The sequence below is a fragment of the Coturnix japonica genome, unplaced genomic scaffold (genome assembly GCF_054131305.1).
Source record: "Coturnix japonica strain WE unplaced genomic scaffold, WE-NBRP24 Scf039, whole genome shotgun sequence".
Classification (NCBI taxonomy): domain Eukaryota; kingdom Metazoa; phylum Chordata; class Aves; order Galliformes; family Phasianidae; genus Coturnix; species Coturnix japonica.
In genome coordinates, this window is record NW_028188942.1 from 5,166,212 (window position 1) to 5,187,845 (window position 21,634).

At 55.8% G+C, this 21,634-nt stretch overlaps 1 long non-coding RNA gene across 1 annotated transcript; it reads right to left on the reverse strand.

Moving 5' to 3' along the window:
- Positions 1-4,719: 4,719 nt before the first annotated feature.
- LOC146753300 (uncharacterized) lies at positions 4,720-11,989 on the reverse strand. The gene is made up of 3 exons (XR_014940231.1): positions 11,834-11,989; positions 7,465-7,577; positions 4,720-4,829 (listed from the first exon to the last, which is right to left on the reverse strand). It is a non-coding gene; the product is annotated as an uncharacterized LOC146753300 (long non-coding RNA).
- Positions 11,990-21,634: the final 9,645 nt, after the last annotated feature.

Below are 21,634 nucleotides of genomic sequence, written 5' to 3' on the forward strand. Positions count from 1 at the left end.
AGTGCCACATTCTGCCCCACAAGTGTAGGCTCCTGCTCCACAAGTGCCACCTCCCGAACCACAACCTCAACCTCTGGCCCCACAAGTCCCACCTCCCGCCCCACAAGTGCCACATCCCGCCCCACAAGTGCCACCTTCTGTTCCACAACTTCCACCTCCTGCCCCACAAGTTATAACTCCTGCCCCACAAGTGTTGCATTTTGCCCCACAAGTGCCACCTCCCGACCCACAAGTGCCAACTCCTGCCCCGCAACTTCCATCTCCTGCTCCACAAGTGCCACCTCGAACCGCACAATTGCCACCTCCTTCCCATATCAACCACCTCCCATCCAACAAGTGCCACCTCCTGCCCCACAAGTGCCAATTCCTGCCCCACAAGTGCCAGCTCATGCTTCACAAGTGCCAGCTCCTGCCCCTCATCATCCACCTCCTGCCCCACAAGTGCCACCTCCTGACCCACAACATCAATCTCCAGCCCCACAGGAGCCGCCTCCTGCCCGACAAGTTACACCTGCTACAAGTTCCACAAGTGCCACCTCCCTGCTCACGAGTGCCACATCCCGCCCCACATGTACCACCTCCTGCATCACAACTTCCACCTCCCGCCCCACATGTACCACCTCCTGCATCACAACTTCCACCTCCCGCCCCACATGTACCACCTCCTGCATCACAACTTCCACCTCCCGCCCCACATGTACCACCTCCTGCATCACAACTTACACCTCCCGCCCCACATGTACCACCTCCTGCATCACAACTTCCACCTCCCGCCCCACAAATGCCACCTCCTGCCCTACAAGTGCCACCTCAGGCCCCACAAGTGCCCCCTCCCGCTCCACAAGTGCCACGTCCTGCCCCACAAGTGCCATCTCCCGCCCCACAAGGGCCAAATCCTGCCACGCAACATCCACCTCCTGCCCCACATCATCCACCTCCCACCCCACAAGTGCCACCTCCTGCCGCACAACTGCCAATTCCAGCCCTAAAAGTGCCAGCTCATGCTTCACAATTGCCAGCTCCTGCCCCACATCATCCACCTCCTGCCCCACAAGTGCCACCTCCTATCCCACATGTGCCAACTCCTGCCCCACAAGTGTCATTTCCTGCACCACATTTGCCACCTCCTGCCCCACAAGTGCCACCTCCCAACCCACAAGTTTAACCTCCGGACACACAAGTGCCATCTCCCGCCCCACAAGTGCCATCTCCCGCCCCACAAGAGCCAAATCCTGACGTGCAACTTCCACCTCCTGCTCCACAATTGCCATCTCCTGCCCCACAAGTACCACCTCCCGCCACACAAGTGCCACCTCCCGCCCCTCTATAGCCACCTCCTGCCCCACAAGTTACACCTCTTGCCCCACAACGTCGACCCCCGCCCCACATGTGCCACCACCTGACCCACAAGTGCCAACTCCTGCCCCACAAGTGCCATTTCCTGCACCACATTTGTCGCGTCCTGCCCCACAATTGCCGGCTCCTGCCCCACAAGTGCTACCTCTCGCCCCACAACCTCAACCTCCAGCCACACAAGTGCCACCTCCCGCCCCACAAGTGCCACCTCCCGCCCCACTACTTCCACGTCACACCCCAAATCTTCTTACCTTCCACCCCACAAGTGCCACCTCCTGCCCCAAACCTTCAACCTACTGCACCACAACTGCCACTTCCCACCCAGCAATTGCCACCCCCCGCCCCACAAGTGCCTCCTCCCACCCCACAAGTGCCAACCCTTACCCCACAAGTGCTAACTCCTGCCCCACATCATCCACCAACCGCCCCACAAGTGTCACCTCCTGCCCCACAACTTCCATCTCCCACTCCACAAGTGCCACCTACTGCACAACAAATACCATCTCCTGCCCCATAAGTGCCACCTCCTGCCCCACAACCGCTACCTCCTGCCTCATATCATTCACCTCCCGCCCCACAATTTCCACCTCCTGCTCAACTAGTGCCACGTGCTGCCCCACAAGTTCCATTTCCCGCCCCACAAGTGCCACCTCCCGCCCCACAAGTGCCGCCTCCAGCCACACAAGTGCCACCTCCTGCCCCACAAGTGCCACCTCCCGACCCACAAGTGCCTCCTCCCGCCTTAAAAGTGCCACCTCCCGACCCACAAGTGCCTCCTCCTGTCCCACAGTTGTCACCTCCCGCTCCACAACTTCCACCTCCCGCCCCACAAGTTCCACCTCCCGCACCACAAGTGCCACCTCCTGCCCCACAAGTTCCACCTCCCGACCCACATGTACCAACTTCTGCCCCACAAGTGCCAGCTCCTGCCCCTCAAGTGTCACCTCCTCCCCACAAGTGCCACTTCCTGCCGCACAAGTGATACCTCCAGCCCCACAACTGCCACCACCCGCCCCACAACTTCCACCTCCCGCCTCACATGTGCAACCTCCAGGCCCACAAGTGCCACCTCCAGATCCACAAGAATTAACTCCTGCCCCACAAGTGCCACCTCCTGCCCTTCAAGAGCCACTTCTTGCCCCACAAGTAACATTTCCTGCCCCACAAGTGCCAACTCCTGCCCCACTAGTGCCACCTCCCGCCCCACAAGTGCCACCACCCTCCCCACAACTTCAACCTCCTTCCCCAAATAATCCACCTCCTGCCCCACAAGTGTCACTGACTGACCAACTTCCTCCTCCTGCCCCACAAGTGCCAGCTCCTGCCCCACAAGTGCCAGCTCCTGCCCCACAAGAGCCACTTCCTGCCCCACAAGTACCTCTTCCCTCCCAACAAGTTCCAATTTCCGCCCAACAAGTACCACCTCCTTCTGCACAAGTTTCACCTCCTGCCCTAAAAGCTCCATTTCCTGCCCCAGAAGTGCCACCTCCTGCCCAACAACTCCAACCTCCCGCCCCACAAGTACCACCTCCTGCTCCACAAGTTCCACCTCCTGCCCCATAAGTTCCACCTTACGCCCCACAAGTGCCATCTCCTGCCCCAAAAGCTCAATTTCCTGCCCAATGCATTTCTATGTGTACCTATGGGTTTCAATGTGGTGCCTATGTGCCTCTATGGGGTCTCTTATGGGTCTCAGCGAGGTCCCTATGTGTCTCTATGGGTCTCACTGTCCCCCACTGAAATCCATGGGGTCCCTATGTGTCCCAATGTCCCCCTATTGGTCCCAGTGTCAGCCTATGGGTCACAATGTGTCCCTGTGTGTCCCAATGTCCCTCCTATGTGTTGCTAAGTGTCTCCATGGGGTCTCTTATGAGTATCTCTGGGCCAAAATATCTACCTATTGGTATCCATAGGTTACATTACGTCCCTATGTGCCTCTATGGGGTCTCTTAAGGGTTACAGCGCAGTCCCTATGTGTCTCTATGGGTCTCACTGTCCCCCACTATGTTCCATGGGGTCCCTATGTGTCCCAATATACCCCTATGGGTCCCAGTGTCTCCCTATGGGTCACTATTTGTTCCTAAGTGCCGAATGTCCCCTCTATGTGTCCCAATGGCCCACTTTGGGGTTTCTATGGGGACTCATATTGGTATCTCTGGGCCCAAATGTCTTCCTATGGGTATCTATGGGTTTCATTGAGGTCCCTATGTGCCTCTATGGGGTCTCTTATGGGTATCAGTGGAGCCCCTATGTGTCACTACGGGTCTCACTGTTCCCCACTGTAATCCATGGGTTCCCTCTGTGTCCCAATGTCCACACTATGGGTTGCTATGTACCTCTATGGGGTCTCTATGTGGTCTCTTATGGGTATTTCTGGGCCCAAATGTCTTCCTATGGGTATCTATGGGTTTCAATGTGGTCCCTATGTGCCTCTATGGGTCTCACTGTCCCCCACCTTAATCCATGGGGTCCCTATGTGTCCCAATGTCCCCCTATGGGTCCCAGTGTCTCCCTATGGGTCACTTTGTGTCCCTATGTGTCCCTATGTCCCCCCTATGGGTTGCTATGTGCCTCTTTGGGTTCTCTATGGGGCTCTATGTGGTGCCTATGGAGCTCTATGGAGTACTATGGGGCGTTCTGAGGTTTCTATGGGGTGTCTATGGAACGCTATGGTGTGTCTATGTGGCAAAATGAGTTTCTATGGGTGGCTATGGGAGCTCTATGGGGCACAATGGGTTGCCTACGGGGCTCTATGGGATGTCTATGGGGCACTATGGCGCGGCTATATGTCCTTATGTGGTGTCTATGTGGCACTATGTTGTGCTATGGGGTGCTGTGAGGCACTATGGGGTGCTATGAGGCTCTATGGAGCAGTATAGGGTGTCTATGGGTCCCTATGGGGTGCAATGGGGTGCTGTGGGGCACAAGGGAGTGTCTATGAGGCTCCATGGGCTGCTATGTTGCACTATGGAGTAGCTATGGGGTGCTACGGGGTCTCTTTGGGCCCCTATGAGTCACTATGGGGTGTCTATGGGGCTCTATGGGGTATCTTTGTGTTCCTATGGGGCGCTATGGGTGACTATGGGGTCGCTATGGGTTTCTTTGAGGCACTATGGGTCTCAATGGGGTCTCTATGGGTCTCAATTTATCCTTATGGCTCCCAATGACTGTCTATGGGTCTCTATGTGTCCCTATGTGTCCCAGTGTCTCTCTATGGGTCCCAATGTCTTCCTCTGGATCTCTATGGGTCCCTAGGGGTCCCAGTGTCTCTCTATGTCCCCCTGTCTAGGTGGTAACTATACAGATGGTAACAAAGATGGTAACAAATGTACAGAGGTTCTAAGCGAGAGAGAAACTCACCAGTGGTGATGCCTTCGCTGAGGAAGCTGGGGCGGTCTTCACTGCAGAGCGATGTCCAAGAGATGCTGCCTCACAGAATCACAGAATTCTCAAGGTTGGAAAAGGGCTGCCAGCTTTTGTAGGAGAATAGCATGGGAGACAGTTGTGAAGGCTTTGCTGAAGTCCAAGTAGAGCACATCAACAGCCTTTCTTTCTTTCCTTCATCCATCAGATGGGTCACAGGATCGTAGAAGGAGATCAGATTGGTCAAGCAGGAGCTGCCCTTCACGAACCCATGCTGGCTAGGTCTGATCTCCTGCTCATCCCACACCTGCCGCATCTGTCATCTCCCTCAAGACAATTCGTTCCATTCCCTTCCCTGGCACCGAGGTCAGGCTAACAGGCCTGGAGTTGCCCGGATCCTCCTGACAACCTTGCTTGGAAATGGGAGTCACGTTGGCAAGCCTCCAGTCTTCTGGGACCTCACCCGGTAACAGGGAGCTCGGAAAGATAATGGAAAGCGGCTCGAGTGAGGGTCAGCCCTTAAATGAGGTCTCAGAGGAGGTGGAGTCGAGCTCCAGCCCTCCCGGGAGCACAGCTCCATTACTCTCACCTGTGCTCCCGCAGCTGACCCCACACTTGCCTCAGCTGATTAATCAGAGGTTCAGGCTGTGATTACCAATCTCCCACACAGCCCCTGTGGGTCCCAATGTTTCCCTATGGATCTCTGGGTGTCCCCTTAGGACTCTATGGGGTTATTATGCCTCTAAATGGGTCCCTATATGTCTCTATGTCTCTCTATGGGGTCCCTATGTGTCCCAATGTCCCCCTATGGATCTCTATGTATCCATATGGGTCCCAGTGACTCCCTTTGGGTCACTAATGAGTCACTATGTGTCCCAACGTCTCCCCTATGGGTTGCTATGTGCCTCTGTGGGGTCTCTTATTGGTATCTCTGGACCCAAATGTATTCCTATGGGTACCTATGGGTTTCAATGTGGTCCCTATGTGCCTCTATGGGGTCTCTATGGGTCTCAGCAGTGTCCCTATGTGTCTCTATGGGTCTCACTGTCCCCCACTGTAATCCATGGGATCCCTATGTGTCCCAATGCCCCCCTATGGGTCCCAGTGTCTCCCTATGGGACACTATGTGTCCCTGTGTGTCCCAATATCCCCCCTATGGGTAGCTATGTGCCTCTATGGGTACTCTTATTTGTATCTATGGGCCCAAATGTCTTCCTATGGGTATCTATGGGTTTCAATGCAGTCCCTATGTGCCTCTATTGAGTCTCTTATAGCTCTCAGCAGAGTCTCTATGTCTCTACGGGCATCACTGTCCCCCACTGTAATCCATGGTGTCCCAATGTGTCCCAATGTCACCCTATGGGTCCCAGTGTCTCCCTATGGGTCACTATGTGTCCCTGTGTGTCCCAATGTCCCCCCTATGGGTTGCTATGTGCCTCTATGGGTTCTCTATGGGGTGCCTATGGAGCTCTATGGGGTTCTATGGGGCGTTCTGAGGTTTCTATGGGCTGTCTATGGAACGCTATGGTGTGTCTATGTGGCAAAATGAGTTTCTATGGGTGGCTATGGGAGCTCTATGGGGACAAATGGGTTGCCTACGGGGCTCTATGGGTTGCCTACGGGGCTCTATGGCGCGGCTATATGTCCTTATGTGGTGTCTATGTGGCACTATGTTGTGCTATGGGGTGCTGTGAGGCACTATGGGGTGCTATGGGGCTCTATGGAGCAGTATAGGGTGTCTATGGGTCCCTATGGGGTGCAATGGGGCGCTGTGGGGCACAAGGGAGTGACTATGAGGCTCCATGGGCTGCTATGGGGCACTGTGGAGTAGCTATGGGATGATTTGGGGTCTCTTTGTGCCCCTATGGGGCGCTATGGGTCACTATGTGGTGTCTATGGGGCTCTATGGAGTGGCTATGCGGTGCTGTAGGGTGGCTATGGGGTGCTTTGGGGTATCCTAGGGTTCCTATGGGGTGCTATGGTTTGCTATGGGGCTCTATGTGGAAGAATGGGTTCTCTATGGGGCGCTATGAGGTCCCTATGGGGCTCTATGGGGAGTCTATGGATTGTCTTTGGTGATCTATGGGTTGCCTGTGGGGCTCTATGGGGTCTGCATGGGGTCTGTATGGGGTTCAGTGGGTCTCTATGTGGCTGCTATGGGGTGTCTACAGGCACTATGGGGCGATATGGGGTGTCTATTTGGTTCAATTGGGCTCTATGGTGTGGCAGTAGGGCCTTATGTGGTGTCTATGGGGCACTGTGGGCTGCTATGGGGTGCTGTGGGGAACTATGGGGTGTCTATGGGGCACTATGGAACAGTATGCTGTGTCTATGGGTCCCTATGGGGTGCAATGGGGTGCTGTGGGGCACAATGGAGTGTCTATGAGGCTCCATGGGCTGCTATAAGGCACTATGGAGTAGCTATGGGGTGCTATGGGGTCTCTTTGGGCCCCTGTGGGTCACTATGGGGTGTCTATAAGGCTCTATGGGGTATCTTTGTGTTCCTATGGGGCGCTATGGGTGACTATGGGGTCGCTATGGGTTTCTTTGAGGCACTATGGGTCTCAATGGGGTCTCTATGGGTCTCAATTTATCCTTATGGCTCCCAATGACTGTCTATGGGTCTCTATGTGTCCCTGTGGGTCCCAGTGTCTCTCTATGTCCCCCTATCTAGGTGGTAACTATACAGATGGTAACAAAGATGGTAACAAATGTACAGAGGTTCTAAGCGAGAGAGAAACTCACCAGTGGTGATGCCTTCGCTGAGGAAGCTGGGGCGGTCTTCACTGCAGAGCGATGTCCAAGAGATGCTGCCTCACAGAATCACAGAATTCTCAAGGTTGGAAAAGGGCTGCCAGCTTTTGTAGGAGAATAGCATGGGAGACAGTTGTGAAGGCTTTGCTGAAGTCCAAGTAGAGCACATCAACAGCCTTTCTTTCTTTCCTTCATCCATCAGATGGGTCACAGGATCGTAGAAGGAGATCAGATTGGTCAAGCAGGAGCTGCCCTTCACGAACCCATGCTGGCTAGGTCTGATCTCCTGCTCATCCCACACCTGCCGCATCTGTCATCTCCCTCAAGACAATTCGTTCCATTCCCTTCCCTGGCACCGAGGTCAGGCTAACAGGCCTGGAGTTGCCCGGATCCTCCTGACAACCTTGCTTGGAAATGGGAGTCACGTTGGCAAGCCTCCAGTCTTCTGGGACCTCACCCGGTAACAGGGAGCTCGGAAAGATAATGGAAAGCGGCTCGAGTGAGGGTCAGCCCTTAAATGAGGTCTCAGAGGAGGTGGAGTCGAGCTCCAGCCCTCCCGGGAGCACAGCTCCATTACTCTCACCTGTGCTCCCGCAGCTGACCCCACACTTGCCTCAGCTGATTAATCAGAGGTTCAGGCTGTGATTACCAATCTCCCACACAGCCCCTGTGGGTCCCAATGTTTCCCTATGGGTCTCTAGCTGTCCCTATAGGACTCTATGGGGTTATTATGCCTCTAAATGGGTCCCTATGTGACCCTATGTCTCTCTATGGGGTCCCAATGTGTCCCACTGTCCCCCTATGTATCTCTATGTATCCATACGGGTCCCAGTGACTCCCTTTGGGTCACTAATGAGTCACTATGTGTCCCAACGTCTCCCCTATGGGTTGCTATGTGCCTCTGTGGGGTATCTTATGGGTATCTCTGGACCCAAATGTATTCCTATGGGTACCAATGGGTTTCAGTGTGGTCCCTATGTGTCTCTATGGGGTCTCTTATGGGTCTCAGCAGTGTCCCTATGTGTTTCTATGGGTCTCACTGTCCCCCACTGTAATCCATGGGATCCCTATGTGTCCCAATGTCCCCTTATGGGTCACTATGTGTCCCTTAGTTTCCCAATGTCCCCCCTCTGGGTAGCTATGTGCCACTATGGGGTCTCTATGGGGTCTCATGGATATCTCTGGGCCCAAATGTCTTCCTATGGGTATCTATGGGTTTCAGTGCAGTCCCTATGTGCCTCTATGGGGTCTCTTATGGGTCTCAGCGAGGTCCCTATGTGTCTCTATGGGTCTCACTGTCCCCCACTGAAATCCATGGGGTCCCTATGTGTCCCAATGTCCCCCTATTGGTCCCAGTGTCAGCCTATGGGTCACAATGTGTCCCTGTGTGTCCCAATGTCCCTCCTATGTGTTGCTAAGTGTCTCCATGGGGTCACTTATGAGTATCTCTGGGCCAAAATATCTACCTATTGGTATCCATAGGTTACATTACGTCCCTATGTGCCTCTATGGGGTCTCTTAAGGGTTACAGCGGAGTTCCTATGTGTCTCTATGGGTCTCACTGTCCCCCACTATGTTCCATGGGGTCCCTATGTGTCCCAATATACCCCTATGGGTCCCAGTGTCTCCCTATGGGTCACTATTTGTTCCTAAGTGCCGAATGTCCCCACTATGTGTCCCAATGGCCCCCTTTGGGGTTTCTATGGGGACTCTTATTGGTATCTCTGGGCCCAAATGTCTTCCTATGGTTATCTATGGGTTTCAATGAGGTCCCTATGTGCCTCTAAGGGGTCTCTTATGGGTATCAGTGGAGCCCCTATGTGTCTCTACGGGTCTCACTGTTCGACACTGTAATCCATGGGTTCCCTCTGTGTCCCAATGTCCACACAATGGGTTGCTATGTACCTCTATGGGGTCTCTATGTGGTCTCTTATGGGTATCTCTGGGCCCAAATGTCTTCCAATGGGTATCTATGGGTTTCAATGTGGTCCCAATGTGCCTCTATGGGTCTCACTGTCCCCCACTGTAATCCATGGGATCCCTATGTGTCCCAATGTCCTCCTATGGGTCCCAGTGTCTCCCTATGGGTCACTATGTGTCCCTATGTGTCCCAATATCCCCCCTATGGGTAGCTATGTGCCTCTATGGGGTCTCTTATTTGTATCTATGGGCCTAAATGTCCTCCTATGGGTATCTATGGGTTTCAATGTGGTCCCTATGTGCCTCTATGGGGCCTCTTATGGGTCTCAGCAGAGTCTCTATGTGTCTACGGGTATCACTGTCCCCCACTGTAATCCATGGTGTCCCTATGTGTCCCACTGTCCCCCTATGGGTTGCTATGTGCCTCTATGGTTTCTCTATGGGGCTCTATGGGGTGCCTATGGAGCTCTATGGGGTTCTATGGGGCGTTCTGAGGTTTCTATGGGCTGTCTATGGAACGCTATGGTGTGTCTGTGGCAAAAAGAGTTTCTATGGGTGGCTATGGGAGCTCTATGGGGCACAATGGGTTGCCTACGGGGCTCTATGGGATGTCTATGGGGCTCTATGGCGCGGCTATATGTCCTTATGTAGTGTCTATGGGGCACTATGGGCTGCTATGGGGTGCTGTGGGGAACTATGGGGTGTCTATGGGGCTCTATGGAGCAGTATGCTGTGTCTATGGGTCCCTATGGGGTGCAATGGGGTGCTGTGGGGCACAAGGGAGTGTCTATGAGGCTCCATGGGCTGCTATGGGGCACTATGGAGTAGCTATGGGGTGCTATGGGGTCCCTTTGGGCCCCTATGGGTCACTATGGGTCACTATGTGGTGTCTATGGGGCTCTATGGGGTGGCTATGCGGTGCTGTAGGGTGGCTATGGGGTGCTTTGGGGTATCCTTGGGTTCCTATGGGGCGCTATGGGTGACTATGGGGTGCTATGGTTTGCTATGGGGCTCTATGCGGAAGAATGGGGTCTCTATGGGGCGCTATGAGGTCCCTATGGGGCTCTATGGGGAGTCTATGGGGTGTCTTTGGGGATCTATGGGTTGTCTGTGGGGCTCTATGGGGTCTGCATGGGGTCTGTATGGGGTTCAGTGGGTCTCTATGGGGCTCTATGGGGTGTCTACAGGCACTATGGGGCGATATGGGGTGTCTATGTGGTTCAATTGGGCTCTATGGTGTGGCTGTAGGGCCTTATGTGGTGTCTATGGGGCACTGTGGGCTGCTATGGGGTGCTGTGGGGAACTACGGGGGTGTCTATGGGGCTCTATGGAGCAGTATGCTGTGTCTATGGGTCCCTATGGGGTGCAATGGGGTGCTGTGGGGCACAATGGAGTGTCTATGAGGCTCCATGGGCTGCTATGGGGCACTATGGAGTAGCTGTGGGGTGCTATGGGGTCTCTTTGGGCCCCTATGGGTCACTATGGGTCACTATGTGGTGTCTATGGGGCTCTATGGGGTGGCTATGCGGTGCTGTAGGGTGGCTATGGAGTGCTTTGGGGTATCCTTGGGTTCCTATGGGGCGCTATGGTTTGCTATGGGGCTCTATGCGGAAGAATGGGGTCTCTATGGTGCGCTATGGGGTCCCTATGGGGCTCTATGGGGAGTCAATGGGGTGTCTTTGGGGATCTATGGCTTGTCTGTGGGGCTCTATGGGGTCTGCATGGGGTCTGTATGGGGTTCAGTGGGTCTCTATGGGGCTCTATGGGGTGTCTACAGGCACTATGGGGCGATATGGGGTGTCTATGTGGTTCAATTGGGCTCTATGGTGTGGCTGTAGGGCCTTATGTGGTGTCTATGGGGCACTGTGGGCTGCTATGGGGTGCTGTGGGGAACTTTGGGTGTCTATGGGGCTCTATGGAGCAGTATGCTGTGTCTATGGGTCCCTATGGGGTGCAATGGGGTGCTGTGGGGCACAATGGAGTGTCTATGAGGCTCCATGGGCTGCTATGGGGCACTATGGAGTAGCTATGGGGTGCTATGGGGTCTCTTTGGGCCCCTATGGGTCACTATGGGGTGTCTATGGGGCTCTATGGGGTATCTTTGTGTTCCTATGGGGCGCTATGGGTGACTATGGGGTCGCTATGGGTTTCTTTGAGGCACTATGGGTCTCAATGGGGTCTCTATGGGTCTCAATTTATCCTTATGGCTCCCAATGACTGTCTATGGGTCTCTATGTGTCCCTATGGGTCCCAGTGTCTCTCTATGTGTCCCTATGGGTCCCAGTGTCTCTCTATGGGTCCCAATGTCTTCCTCTGGATCTCTATGTGTCTCTATGGGTCCCAGCGTCTCTCTATGTCTCCCTGTCTAGGTGGTAACTATACAGATGGTAACAAAGATGGTAACAAATGTACAGAGGTTCTAAGCGAGAGAGAAACTCACCAGTGGTGATGCCTTCGCTGAGGAAGCTGGGGCGGTCTTCACTGCAGAGCGATGTCCAAGAGATGCTGCCTCACAGAATCACAGAATTCTCAAGGTTGGAAAAGGGCTGCCAGCTTTTGTAGGAGAATAGCATGGGAGACAGTTGTGAAGGCTTTGCTGAAGTCCAAGTAGAGCACATCAACAGCCTTTCTTTCTTTCCTTCATCCATTAGATGGGTCACAGGATCGTAGAAGGAGATCAGATTGGTCAAGCAGGAGCTGCCCTTCACGAACCCATGCTGGCTAGGTCTGATCTCCTGCTCATCCCACACCTGCCGCATCTGTCATCTCCCTCAAGACAATTCGTTCCATTCCCTTCCCTGGCACCGAGGTCAGGCTAACAGGCCTGGAGTTGCCCGGATCCTCCTGACAACCTTGCTTGGAAATGGGAGTCACGTTGGCAAGCCTCCAGTCTTCTGGGACCTCACCCGGTAACAGGGAGCTCGGAAAGATAATGGAAAGCGGCTCGAGTGAGGGTCAGCCCTTAAATGAGGTCTCAGAGGAGGTGGAGTCGAGCTCCAGCCCTCCCGGGAGCACAGCTCCATTACTCTCACCTGTGCTCCCGCAGCTGACCCCACACTTGCCTCAGCTGATTAATCAGAGGTTCAGGCTGTGATTACCAATCTCCCATACAGCCCCTATGGGTCCCAGTGTCTCCCTATGTGTCACTATGTGTTCCTAAGTGCCGAATGTCCCCCCTATGTGTCCCATTGGCCCCCTTTGGGGTTTCTATGGGGACTCTTATTGGTATCTCTGGGCCCAAATGTCTTCCTATGGGTATCTATGGGTTTCAATGCAGTCCCTATGTGCCTCTATGGGGTCTCTTATGGGTATCAGTGGAGCCCCTATGTGTCTCTATGGGTCTCCCTGTTCCCCACTGTAATCCATGGGGTCCCTATGTGTCCCAATGTCAACCTATGGGTCCCAGTGTCCCCCTATGGGTCACTATGTGTCCCTATGTGTCCCAATGTCCCCCCTATGGGTTGCTATGTGCCACTATGGGGTCTCTATGGGGTCTCTATGGGGTCTCATGGATATCTCTGGGCCCAAATGTCTTCCTATGGGTATCTATGTGTTTCAATGCAGTCCCTATGTGCCTCTATGGGGTCTCTTATGGGTCTCAGCGAGGTCCCTATGTGTCTCTATGGGTCTCACTGTCCCCCACTGAAATCCATGGGGTCCCTCTGTGTCCCAATATCCCCCTATTTGTCCCAGTGTCAGCCTATGTGTCACAATGTGTCCCTATGTGTCCCAATGTCCCTCCTATGTGTTGCTAAGTGCCTCCATGGGGTCTCTTATGAGTATCTCTGGGCCAAAATATCTACCTATTGGTATCCATAGGTTACATTACGTTCCTATGTGCCTCTATGGGGTCTCTTAAGGGTTACAGCGGAGTCCCTATGTGTCTCTATGGGTCTCACTGTCCCCAACTATGTTCCATGGGGTCCCTATGTTTCCCAATATACCCCTATGGGTCCCAGTGTCTCCCTATGGGTCACTATGTGTCCCTATGTGTCCCAATATCCCCCCTATGGGTAGCTATGTGCCTCTATGGGGTCTCTTATTCGTATCTATGGGCTTAAATGTTCTCTTATGGGTATCTATGGGTTTCAGTGTGGTCCCTATGTGCCTCTATGGGGTCTCTTATGGGTCTCAGCAGAGTCTCTGTGTGTCTCTACGAGTATCACTGTCCCCCACTGTAATCCATGGTGTCCCTATGTGTCCCAATGTCACCCTATGGGTCCCAGTGCCTCCCTATGGGTCACTATGTGTCCCTATGTGTCTCAATGTCCCCCCTATGGGTTGCTATGTGCCTCAATGGGTTCTCTATGGGGCTCTATGGGGTGCCTATGGAGCTCTATGGGGTTCTATGGGGCATTCTGTGGTTTCTATGGGGTGTCTATGGAACGCTATGGTGTGTCTATGTGGCAAAATGAGTTTCTATGGGTGGCTATGGGAGCTCTATGGGGCACAATGGGTTGCCTACGGGGCTCTATGGGATGTCTATGGGGCTCTATGGTGCGGCTATATGTCCTTATGTGGTGTCTATGTGGCACTATGTTGTGCTATGGGGTGCTGTGAGGCACTATGGGGTGCTATGGGGCTCTATGGAGCAGTATAGGGTGTCTATGGGTCCCTATGGGGTGCAATGGGGCGCTGTGGGGCACAAGGGAGTGTCTATGAGGCTCCATGGGCTGCTATGGGTCACTGTGGAGTAGCTATGGGATGATTTGGGGTCTCTTTGTGCCCCTATGGGGCGCTATGTGTCACTATGTGGTGTCTATGGGGCTCTATGGGGTGGCTATGCGGTGCTGTAGGGTGGCTATGGGGTGCTTTGGGGTATCCTTGGGTTCCTATGGGGCGCTATGGGTGACTATGGGGTGCTATGGTTTGCTATGGGGCTCTATGTGGAAGAATGGGTTCTCTATGGGGCGCTATGAGGTCCCTATGGGGCTCTATGGGGAGTCTATGGATTGTCTTTGGTGATCTATGGGTTGCCTGTGGGGCTCTATGGGGTCTGCATGGGGTCTGTATGGGGTTCAGTGGGTCTCTATGGGGCTCTATGGGGTGTCTACAGGCACTATGGGGCGATATGGGGTGTCTATGTGGTTCAATTGGGCTCTATGTTGTGGCTGTATGGCCTTATGTGGTGTCTATGGGGCACTGTGGGCTGCTATGGGGTGCTGTGGGGAACTATGGGGTGTCTATGGGGCTCTATGGAGCAGTATGCTGTGTCTATGGGTCCCTATGGGGTGCAATGGGGTGCTGTGGGGCACAATGGAGTGTCTATGAGGCTCCATGGGCTGCTATGGGGAACTATGGAGTAGCTATGGGGTGCTATGGGGTCTCTTTGGGCCCCTATGGGTCACTATGGGGTGTCTATGGGGCTCTATGGGGTATCTTTGTGTTCCTATGGGGCGCTATGGGTGACTATGGGGTCGCTATGGGTTTCTTTGAGGAACTGCCAACTCCTGCCCAACGTGTGATATCTCCTGCACCACAAGTTCCAAGACTTGCCCCACAAGTTCCACCTACCATCCCACAAGTGCCACCTCCTGCCCAACAAGTGCCAACTCCTGCCCCACAAGTGCCAACTCCTGCCCCATATCATCCAACTCCTGCCCCACAAGTGCCACCTCCTGCCCAACAAGTGCCACCACCTGCCCCACAAGTGCCACCTACTGCCCTGCAACTTCCACCTCCCGACCCACAAGTGCCACCTCCTGCCGTGCAAGTGCCAGCTCCTGCCCCGAAAGTGCCAGCTCCTGCTCCACATGTGCCACCTCTTGCCCCACAAGTTCCAGCTCCCGCCCCATAAGTGCCACCTCCCTCTCCACAAATTCCACCTCCCGCCCACAAGTGCCACATCGCTCCCCACAAGTGCCACCTCCTGCCCCACTAGTGCCACCTCCAGCCCCACAAGTGCCAACTCCAGCCCCACAAGTGCAACCTCCCACCCCACAAGTACCAAATCCTGCCCCACAACTTCCACCTCCTGCCCCAGAAGTGCCATCTCCTGCCCCACATGTGTCACCTCCTGCCCCACATGATCCACCTCCAAACCCATAAATGCCACCTCCTGCACAACAAGTGCCATTTCCTGCCCCACAAGTGCCATTTCCCCCCCCACATGTGCCAACTCCTGCCTTACAAGTTTCACCTCCCACCCCACAAATTCCACCTCCCACCCCACAAGTTCCACCTCGTGCCGCAAAAGTGCCAATTCCTGCTTCACAAGTGCCAGCTCATGCTTCACAAATGCCAGCTCATGCCCCACATCATCAACTTCCTGCCCCACAAGTGCCACCTCTAACCCTACAAAGACAGCCTCCTGCCCCACATCATCCACCTCCTCCCCCAAAAGTGACAATACCTTTTCCACAAGTGCCACCTCCCACCCCACAACTTCAACATCCCGCCACACAAGTGCCGACTCCTGGCAACGTGTGCCACATCCTGCCCCACAAGTGCCAGCTCCTGCCCCACATGTTCCACCTACCATCCCACAAATTCCACCTCATGCCCCACAAGTGCCAACTCCCAACCCACAAATGCCAAATCCTGCAATGCAACTTCCACCTCCTGCTCCACAAGTGCCACCTCCTGCCCCACATCGTCCACCTCCCACCCAACAAGTGCCACCACCTGCCCCACAAGTGCCAATTCCTGCCACACATGTGCCAGCTCATGCTTCACAAGTGCCAGCTCCTGCACTACGTCATCCACTTCCTGCTCGCAAGTGCCACCTCCTGACCGACAAAGACATCCTCCTGCCCCATAAGTGCCAATTCCTGCCCCACAAGTGCCCGTTCAAGCCCCACAAGTGCCACATTATTCCACACCACTGCCTCCTCCCCCCCAAATAATCCACCTCCTGCCCCACAAGTGTCACTGACTGACCAACTTCCTCCTCCTGCCCCACAAGTGCCAGCTCCTGCCCCACAAGTGCCAGCTCCTGCCCCACAAGAGCCACTTCCTGCCCCACAAGTACCTCTTCCCTCCCAACAAGTTCCAATTTCCGCCCAACAAGTACCACCTCCTTCTGCACAAGTTCCACCTCCCGCCCCACAAGTTCCACCTCCTGCCCTAAAAGCTCCATTTCCTGCCCCAGAAGTGCCACCTCCCGCCCCACAAGTGCCACCTCCCGCCCTACAACTGCCAAGCCCTGCCCCAAAACTTCCACCTCCTGCCCAACAATTTCCAACTCGTGCCTCACAATTGCCACCTCCTGCCACACAAATGCCACCTTCTGCCTCAAAATGCCACCTCCTGCCCAACAACTCCAACCTCCCGCCCCACAAGTACCACCTCCTGCTCCACAAGTTCCACCTCCTGCCCCATAAGTTCCACCTTACGCCCCACAAGTGCCATCTCCTGCCCTAAAAGCTCAATTTTCTGCCCCATCAGTGCCACCTCCCGCACCACAAGTGCCACCTCCTGCCCCATAAGTGCCAATTTCTGCCCCACAAGTGCCACTTCCCGCCTTACAAATGCCACCTCCTGCCCCACAACTTTCACCTCCTGCCCCACAAGTGCCAATTCCTGCCCAACAAGTGCCAGCTCATGCCCCACAAGTGCCACCTCCTACCCCACAAAGACCACCTCCTGCCCCACATCATCCACCTCCTCCCCCACAAGTGACAATACCTGTTAGACAAGTGCAACCTCCAGCCCCACAACTTCAACATCCCGCCACACAAGTGCCGACTCCTGGCAACGTGTGCCACATCCTGCCCCACAAGTGTCAACTCCTGCCCCACATCGTCCACCTCCCATCCAACAAGTGCCACCTCCTGCCCCACATGTGCCAATTCCTGCCCCCCAAGTGCCAGCTCATGCTCCACAAGTGCCAGCTCCTGCCCCTCATCATCCACCTCCTGCCCCACAAGTGCCACCTCCTGACCCACAACATCAATCTCCAGCCCCACAAGAGCCGCCTCCTGCCCGACAAGTTACACCTGCTACATGTTCCACAAGTGCCACCTCCCTGCTCACGAGTGCCACATCCCGCCCCACATGTACCACCTCCTGCATCACAACTTCCACCTCCCGCCCCACATGTACCACCTCCTGCATCACAACTTCCACCTCCCGCCCCACATGTACCACCTCCTGCATCACAACTTCCACCTCCCGCCCCACAAATGCCACCTCCTGCCCTACAAGTGCCACCTCAGGCCCCACAAGTGCCCCCTCCCGCTCCACAAGTGCCACGTCCTGCCCCACAAGTGCCACCTCCCGCCCCTCTATTGCCACCTCCTGCCCCACAAGTTACACCTCTTGCCCCACAACGTCGACCCCCGCCCCACATGTGCCACCACCTGACCCACAAGTGCCAACTCCTGCCCCACAAGTGCCATTTCCTGCACCACATTTGTCGCGTCCTGCCCCACAATTGCCGGCTCCTGCCCCACAACTTCAACCTCCAGCCACACAAGTGCCAACTCCTGCCCAACAAGTGCCACCTCCCGCCCCACAAGTGCCACCTCCCGCCCCACAAGTGCCACCTCCCGCCCCACTACTTCCACGTCACACCCCTAATCTTCTTACCTTCCACCCCACAAGTGCCACCTCCTGCCCCAAACCTTCAACCTACTGCCCCACAACTGCCACTTCCCACCCAGCAATTGCCACCCCCCGCCACACAAGTGCCTCCTCCAGCCCCACAAGTGCCACCCCTTACCCCACAAGTGCTAACTCCTGCCCCACATCATCCACCAACTGCCCCACAAGTGCCACCTCCTGCCCCACAACTTCCATCTCATGCCCCATAAGTGCCACCTCCTGCCCCACAACCGCTACCTCCTGCCTCATATCATTCACCTCCCGCCCCACAATTTCCACCTCCTGCTCAACTAGTGCCACGTGCTGCCCCACAAGTTCCATTTCCCGCCCCACAAGTGCCATCTCCCGCCCCACAAGTGCCGCCTCCAGCCACACAAGTGCTAAATCGTGCCGCACAACTTCCACCTCCCGCCCCACAACTGCCACCTCCCGCCTTAAAAGTGCCACCTCCCGACCCACAAGTGCCTCCTCCTGTCCCACAGTTGTCACCTCCCGCTCCACAAGTTACACCTCACCCCCCACAAGTTCTACCACCCACCCCACAAGTGCCACCTGCAGCCCCAGATGTGTCAAATCCTGCCACACAACTTCCACATCCAGCCCCACAAGTGCCACCTCCCACCCCACAACTTCCACTTCCCACCCAACAACAGCCTCCTCCTGCCCCACAAGTGCCTCCTCCTGCCACACAAGTGCCACCTCCTGCCCCACAAGTGCCACTTCCTGCCCCACAAGTGCTACCTACTTCCCCACAAGTGCCACCTCCTGCCCCTCATCATCCACCTCCTGCCTCACAAATGCCTCCTCCTGACCCACAATTGCCACCTGCCGCCCCACAACTTCCACCTCACGCCCCACAAGTGCCACCTCCCGCCCCACAAGTGCCACAACCCGCCCCACAAATCCAACTCCTGACCCACAAGTGCCACCTCCCGCCCCACAAGTTCCACCTCCCGCACCACAAGTGCCACCTCCCGACCCACATGTGCCAACTTCTGCCCCACAAGTGCCAGCTCCTGCCCCTCAAGTGTCACCTCTTCCCCACAAGTTCCACCTTCTGCTCCACAAGTGCCACTTCCTGCCGCACAAGTGATACCTCCAGCCCCACAAGTGCCACCACCCTCCCCACAACTTCAACCTCCTTCCCCAAAACATCCACCTCCCGCCCCACAGCTGTCAGCATCTGCCCCACAACTTCCACCTCACGCCCCACAAGTGCCACCTCCCTCCCCACAAGTGCCACAACCCGCCCCACAAATCCAACTGCTGACCCACAAGTTCCACCTCCCGCCCCACAAGTTCCACCTCCCGCCCCACAAGTGCCACCTCCCGACCCACATAATCCACGTCCTGCTCCAAAATTGCCACCTCCTGCCCCACAAGTGCCACCTCCCACCCCACAAGTGCCACCTCCAGCCCCACCAGTTCCACCGCCCGCCCCACAAGTACCACCTCCTGACCCACAAGTGCCACTACGTGACCCACAATTGCCACCTCCCGTCTCACAATTGCAACTCTCGCCCAACAAGTGCCACCTCCTGCCCCACAATTGCCACCACCCCCCCCAACAAGTGCCACCTCCCGCCCCACAAGTACCACATCGCACCCCACAAGTGCAACCTCCTGCCCCACAAGTGCCAACTCTCGCCCCACAATTGCCAATTCTTGCCCCACAACTTCCACCTCCCACCCCATAACTTCCACCTCCCGTCCCACAGCTTCCACATCCTGCCCCACAAGTGCCACCTCCTGCCCCAGAAGTACCACCACCTGACCCACAAATGCCAACTCCTGCCCCACAAGTGCCACCTCGCATCCCGCAAGTGCCACATCCCGCCCCACACTTTCCACCTCCTGCCTTACAAGTGCCCATTCCTGCTTCACAAGTGCCAGCTCATGCTTCACAAATGCCAGCTCCTGCCCCACATCATCAACTTCCTACCCCACAAGTGTCACCTCCAACCCCACAAAGACAGCCTCCTGCCCCACATCATCCACCTCCTGCCCCACAAGTGCCAATTCCTGCCCCACAAGTGCCAGCTTATGCCCGACAAAAGCCTCCTCCTGCCCCACAAGTGTCACATCCAACCCCACAAAGACAGCCTCCAGCCCCACATCATCCACCTCCTGCCCCACATGTGCCAGCTCCTGCCCCACAAGTGCCAGCTCTTGCCTCACAGGTGCCACCTCCTGCCCCACAAGTGCCACGTCCTTCCCAATTGCCACGTCCTGTCCCACAAGTGCCACCTCCTGCCGTACAAGTGCCACCCTCTGCCCCACAATTGCCACTTCTTGCCCCACAATTGCCAATTCTTGCCCCACAACTTCCACCTCCCACCCCATAACTTCCACCTCCCGTCCCACAGCTTCCACATCCTGCCCCACAAGTGCCCGATCCTGCCCCAGAAGTACCACCACCTGACCCACAAGTGCCAACTCCTGCCCCACAAGTGCCACCTCGCATCCCGCAAGTGCCACATCCCGCCCCACAAGTTCCACCTCCTGCCCCACAAGTGCCAATTCCTGCCCCACAAGTGCCAGCTCATGCCCCACAAGTGCCACCTCCTGCCCCACAAGTGCCACCTCCTGCCCCACAAGTGCCACCTCCTGCCCCACATGTTCCACCTACTACCCAACAAATTCCAACTCCTGCCCCACAAGTGCCAGCTCCTGCCCGACAAGAGCCACTTCCTGCCCCACAAGTACCTCTTCCCTCCCAACAAGTTCCAATTTCCGCCCCACAAGTGCCACCTCCTGCCCCACAAATGCAACCTCCTGCCCCACAAGTGCCACATTTCACCCCACAAATGCCACCTCCCGCTCCACAACTTCCACCTCCTGCCCCACAAGTGCCAGCTGCTGCTCCACATCATCCAACTCCCGCCCCACAAGTGCCATGTCCAGCCCCACAACATCTGCCTCCATCCCCAAAAGTGTCAACTCCTGCCCCATAAGTTCCATATCCCGCCCCACAAGTGCCACCTCCCACCCCACAATTGCCACCTCCTGCCCCACAAGTTCCAACTCTCGTCTAACAAGTGCCACCTCCTGCCCAACATTTACCACCTCCCGCTCCACAAGTGCCACCTCCTGCCCAACAAGTGCCATTTCTTACCCCACATGTTCCAACTCCTGCCCCACAGGTGCCATTTCCTGCCCCACAAGTACCACCTCCTGTCCCACATTTACCAACTCCTGCCCCACAAGTGCCATTTCCTGCCCCACATCTGTTGCATACCACACCACAAATTCCACCTCCCGCCACACAAGTGCCACCTCCCGCTTCACAACTTCCACATCCTGCCCTACAAGTGCCACCTCCCGCCATAAAATGCCACCTCCCGTCCCTCTATCACCACCTCCTGCCCCACAAGTTACACCCCCACCCCACAGATACCACCACCTGCCCCACAAGTACCAACTCCTGCAAACAAATGCCATTTCTTAAACCACAGGTCCAAACTCCTGCCCCACAAGTGCCACCTCCTGTCCCACATGTGCCACCTCCTGCCCCACAAGTGCCACCTCCCGACCGACAAATGCCACCTCCCGCCAAACAACTGACACCTCCTGCCCCACAAGTGTCACCTCCTGCCCAACAAGTGCCACCTCCTGCCCCATAAGTTTCACCTCTCGCCCAACAAATGCAACCACCTCCCCCAAAAGCGCCACCTCCTGCCCCACAGGTGCCACTTCC